General features: G+C 37.7%; 1 pseudogene; it reads right to left on the reverse strand.

Annotated features, from left to right (window-relative positions):
* Positions 1-461: 461 nt before the first annotated feature.
* Positions 462-5,223, reverse strand: LOC123607249 (annotated as a pseudogene).
* Positions 5,224-6,224: the final 1,001 nt, after the last annotated feature.

Here is a 6,224-nt window from a genome sequence, read left to right on the forward strand (position 1 = left end):
AAACAGGCTCCAGGCTCTGAGCCATCAGCCCAGAGCCTGACGCGGGGCTCGAACTCACGGACCGCGAGATCGTGACCTGGCTGAAGTCGGACGCTCAACCGACTGCGCCACCCAGGCGCCCCAAGAATCCATCCTTTGTAGGAGGAAGGGAAATAGAACTTTAGGAACAAGTCCAAAATGCTGATGTCAGCTATAAGACTTAAGATTATTTTGAACTTATCTCCAGCCTTATGTATTTCTTTGTTTTCTCTGCAAAAATGCTGACTTCTTTTATTTGCTTCTACAGTCCCTCATTGTTTTGTCATCGCAAAGTCTGCACACGCATTCCCACTACCTGGACATGTGTGCTCCACGTAGGCAATGACTGTGACTTCCTTCCTTCTTCCTTTCCCTCCTTTACTTTTTTTTTTTTTTTAACCAGAACATTTATTGTGCAATTCATCAACTAATCATCGAAATCCTTAAGATGAACTGGATGCTGCAACAAGGTTCTCTTGCATTTAGGTGTTGTTCCTTCATGAATCCTTCATGACTTTAGGTGTTGTTCCTTCATGAATCTGCGGTATACAATTTTCAGGTACCTCATTCGACCAGTCGAGTGGCATTTTGTCTTTTAGCCTTGGCACTCTGGTTATATTTTCTCTTCCAGTTGGCAGTATAGTCACATTTGCCACAGGTGGACTTATGCAGGTGGTATGCCTTAGAGCCACGGCAGTGGCACAATGTGTGATTCTTACTTCTCTGCTTTCCAAGTGATGATGCCCCCTTCGCCAACTAGTTTCTATGGATGAGACCAAGTTATGCCTTTCTTATGACAATGCTGCATCCTATAGTGGTTGACATATATTCTATACTTAATGAATTTGCTGACTGATCAACCTCTTGCATGGTGAGTCTAAGGGAAATTCAACCCTTAGTTTATCTTTAATCAAGTCTCTAAATCTATAAAGCTCTTCGAAATACACATTTAATACAAGGAGAGCAATTACACTGGTGTTCATTAACACAAAATTTAAGGTGAGTGAGCAACCACTTAGGGGCAGAGAAAGGCAGGCACAAAACAGAGGATAAATAAACTCAGTGAGAGAAGAGGTACCAATAAAGATCTGAGTCATTGGCTCATGTTTGGCACAAAACTGGCTTAATGGAAGGAATAAAGTCACCCTGCTCTCTAAGGAAAAAATACAAATTTCCCCACACTCTGTTTTCAATTGAGGCAAAATAACACTGGTCTTTTCTTTTTTGTTAACCTGATCATGCTTCAGACTTATGCTCAATTTAGAGAACTTGATTACTCTTAAATATGGTTTGGCAATAACATTTTCCATCTTGCTCCCATTAACTGAGTATCTGCTTTATATTATTTTCCAAATTTGTTTTTAGAAGTTGAATGCCAACCAATTTCCAATGTAAATATTAATTTTTTGTTTTCCTTCTGTATTTCTGACATAGCTACCTTTTTCAAATTGTTCCTGAAGAATCATTAAGTGTTCAATCCATATTTTTTGAGTATGTTATTTTTTAAGAACTTACAACATAACAGGCATTTTTTTTTTCTGGTGTAGACAAGGACACAGGGCATTTACTTCCTGCATAGTGACACAAATAGATATATAACTAATTATTATAAAATACAGTGGAGGGTGATCAGAACTACTGGAAGACTGTAACTGGTGTACCTTTGGAGCACAGTTAAAAGAGTAATAAATTGTCTCCAATGAACTGAATAGGGCCATAGAGAACTTCTGGTGGGGCCCGTGCTCAACACAGTATTCAAGTAGAAAGAAAGGCATGAGTACCAGCACCGAGGTACAAAACTGTGCTTGGATAAGTGACTTCTCTGGTGTGACAGGAACACAGTGCATATAAATGAGGAAGATTAAGAACACGAAGCAGGAAAAAGAAGCTAGAGTCAAAGTGCATGGGACACTGAATGGCTTTCTAAAATTTAAAATTTTACCCTGTATGTGATAGAGTGTAATCCAAATTTGGATTTTGAAATAAGACTAATTTGCAAAAATGGGTTGAAAATTTGGGAGCGAAAGAGCCCAGTTAGATAGCCACGGTCAAGGAAAGAGAGATAGAAAGATCTGAACTTGGGAGAATAGAAACACATTCGTCGCTGAGCTCCTACTAGGTACCTGGCAATGAGGGAGATGCTTTTAAGAACTATAGAAGGTTTGAATTAAAACTTGCAACACTCTTCTGACTTGAGTACTTCTAATGAGAAAAATAATAAAAAGAGCAATATTGACCTGCTCATTATGTAAGTGCTCTTCATTTAATTCGTTTAATCCTCCCAGCAATTCAAATAGAGGCCCAGAAAGGTTAAATAACTTGTAAAGTGACATGGTTTCTAAGTGGCAGAACCAGGATGCAAACTCAAAGAGCACAGTTCCAAGACTCTTTCTTTTAAATCTTTGCTGCCTGATAAAGAGAGTGTCAATATACTAGGCCTAAGACTGTACGATATTATGGGTTGGCAGTGAACATGCTGGAATCACTGAGGATAATGTAGGATAGGGAGTGGAGACAGAAATTGCAAATGAGACACAGAGTTCCTTTAAACTGATTTTTATTCTTGCTCTTTTGTTATAAATTTGAAAAATAAAACTATTTAATAAGTTTTAGCTTTATAATTTATCTTTCTACTATCCAGCATAGTGTAATGGTTAGGAGTATGAACTCAAGAGACTTGAATGCCTAGGTTGAGTTCTGTCTTTGCCAGTTACCAGCTGTGTGACCTTCAGGAAATTATTAACTGCTCTGTGCCTGTTTCATGTCTGTAAAATAGGGATATCAAAGATTGTCCATCTCAGTGTGCAAAAGATTCAATGAGTTAATATTAATAAAGCACTTAGAACAGTGCTTTGATTACACTATAATTAGCACTACAAGTGTTTTTCTAAATAAAATTAAAATACCAACTAAAATCTCAACTATAGCATTCACTACGATAAATAAAATTTTCATTTAGTGCAAGGGAATAAAAATTCTCTATATGTATTGACTTCATTAATATATAATCTCAGGGGAGGGGGGTTATATCTTAGTTAAAAAAACAAAAAAACAAAAACAAAAAAGGAAAATCCAAACAGATAATTTCTGTTTTTTGATTCTGTACTGAATTTTTCTCTTCCTCGGAGGACCTAGGAGTATCTTACTGGTGCCTAAGAAGTTTAACAAAAGTAAACCTTGTAAACAAATACCTAATATGCTAAACATTAACAGGGATCTGATGAATTTCTGCAAATATCCTTCAGAGAATAAGCCTGAATTACTCATTGCTACTGGATTGAACTTTGACATTTTATGATACATAAGTAAGCACATTATTTTTTCTTCAACTATTAACTGCACAGAGTCATATTTTGCTTTGCTAAAGATGAAAAATTGAATAATTTTCATCTTATGAAATTCTTAAGCATATCCCAATCTCAGCATGTTTGGGGAAATAACCATATACATAAAATAACCTGACAGAATTTGAGTGGAATTTTTGTTCCAGAATGTTTATCCTTAGACTTTGATTCAAACCAATAGGCATCATAATCTCTAAGGTTTTTAGAGTGAAACAATCAGGTTTTGTGGTGAATTCTTGCCTGTTTAAGCGGTATATTTTTAGAATCTATTGTCAAATTTAGGACAAATGCAGATCAAGGGTGAAACAATCGTTGTGTGGAGAATGATGGTGTAAGTCAAAAAAGCAAAGTCCTCATTCTTTTCAAATTATTTAGAATGGTCCTAGATATTATAGATTTATTTTTTTTTCCCTCCTCAATGCATTTCCCTTGCAAAAAGAAGCTGGCTTTGAATTGGTAAGTAATTCAGAAAAGAAAACCTTGGATGAGTTCAATGAAGTGCTAATGTAGCTTACCTGTGGCCCTGAAAGTATGAAAAAAGGGGTATTAAAAAATCAGCTGAGACCACTGATAAGGTGCCTATGCTTATGCTACAAAGAACTGCTTCTCTACCCAGTTGATTATTTTCTCCCACAAGTTTCCAGTATCATGAGTCCATCCAGCACTTTCCAATTTTCTCTCCTAGCATAAAAAAATAATCTACTTGAGCTCACCTACAGGTTAATAAATATTCGTACCAGTTTTCTTTAGTAAACAGATAGGCAGAAACCTGATGATAGTTTTCAACATCCAAAAGATGAGATAGCACTCTCACGTGCAATCACCTTTTAAACCGAGTCTCAGTGTGTGTCATTGCATCATCCACCATTTGATTGAAATGTATATATTTGCAGTAAAGTCACTAATTTTTTCTAAACAAAGTTTTGCTAGAAATATTCATTTTTGAAGCACATTTGTTTAAAATATTCTACTGTGAGAAATGCAGCATCTTCCAAGAGATAGATTCTGAACTTGTCTTGCCCAGTCTAGTTTTAAAAGTTGCAGCCTTCGGTTAAGCTGATACTGGTGTACGCTGATTTTTATTCTTTAAACAATAGAGACTATTGGTCATTTTGAGTTAAAGATTAAGAGATTTTATTTTCACTGATAGGGAATGCTTGAGGGCTATAATTAACATATAGGTAGACAGGAGAGGAGAAAATGTTAAATACAAAGAATTATAATCTCCAATCTTTAGCCTTCAAAGTTAGATGGATCCCAAAGAAGATCCCTGACTAGTAAGGTAGATCACTGAATGGATATTTTGCTGCAAACAGCAAAAGCTTAGAGAGTCAAATTATCCCATGTGAAAAAGAAATAGGGAAACTAGGGATGTAGATAGAAACCCCAGAGGATGTTCTTAGCCAAGAAGGGCTAAGTCTGCAACCAGAATAAGAGGATACAAAAGATGTAGCAAGGGCTTTTAAAGAATCAGATGTTGGGCAAAAAGAGAGTTTTAAAAGGGTTTTTAAGTTTGTTTGTTTTTTTCTATATGTCCTCTAACCCTCTCCTCCATTCTCTTGCATATTCAGAAAAATCTTGACTCCCTGTAATGTTATTTTAAAATTTTATTTTACTTGTTATAAGGGTGTAATGTTTTTTCTCCTCTTATTGACTAAGTTATTATTTATAGACAATAAAACTAATTTTAAGTGTTGGGGAAGTGGTGGTGAATAAATGCTTTACGCTTCTTTGCTTCCACCTGGGATGAGTCCAAAGAGCCACACCGGCTCTGGAGCTCCCCATGGATCAACCCAAGCACTGTGACTGAATTGCAGTTCAACTTTTTTTCCCTGCCCAATCCCGCTTCCTTCATAGCCATGCAGGTGTGGCCCAGTGTGTGCTCTCAATAAACTTCCCATACAGAAATCTCTACTGCATTTTGTTTCCAGGAATCCTGGCCTGAGGAGTTGGCATTAGCAAAGGTTCTAGGGAGCCGACTCTAAAGTGAGAATTGGAGGCTTGCCTCACCTGCCAGCCAGATAATAATGAAGATCCCATCTCTGATGGTGAACAGAACACCGGTAGCCCTTGATATTCTCTAGTAAGGTGAGTGTGAAACCCTCTGGTGGTAAACGGGGATGGATGCCTGTAGGAGGAATGTAATGGATACCCCAAGCATTTGGAAGATGCAGCAAAAAGTAGTATTTTTAAGAATGATGGAATTAGATGGTTGTTGTTAGGAGCTATCAGATGCACTAGGGGAAGAAATGGAAGGCTGAAGGTGAATAATCACCAACTTAAGATGAAAGGTGAAAGTCAGAGAGTTGTTTCTTTGGCTGCCTATAAAGAGATCCCCATCACCTACAACTAAAGGGCAGGAAAAAAAGGAAGATCAGGCCCAGAACTTAATCATAAGGCCAGAAAACTCTAGAGAGGTTTGCCTTCTCAACTCTGGCAAGCTTGCTCCACCACGATTAAGCACTGGTAGGTAAATAATGGAGTCTTGAGATCTAAGATGGGGACATCTTAGTTTATGACTTTGAAATCTCTAAAACTTCAGATCTCCCTGAGCCCTCTGAACCTACAGGAAGCATCTCAGTCTCTTGCTTAAATGTTAGTATGCCCTCTTGACCCTTGCTTGTAGGACATGCAGAGGTCTCTGCCTTGAAAGACATGATGCTCTGCCCTATAGAATGCACCCTTATTTCCCTACCTGGCCACTGGACCCACAGTTTGAGTCAAATATCAGCATAACCCAGTTGAGGCAATGTTGGGCTTGCTAAAGAAGGAAAAGGAACACACTCCAAAGAAGCTTTGGCATCTAGGCAACATATACCAGAGAAAGAGGAGAGAACATTTTGGGTGGGGGATTAAGGAGAC

The sequence above is a fragment of the Leopardus geoffroyi genome, chromosome A2, assembly GCF_018350155.1.
Source record: "Leopardus geoffroyi isolate Oge1 chromosome A2, O.geoffroyi_Oge1_pat1.0, whole genome shotgun sequence".
Classification (NCBI taxonomy): Eukaryota; Metazoa; Chordata; class Mammalia; order Carnivora; family Felidae; genus Leopardus; species Leopardus geoffroyi.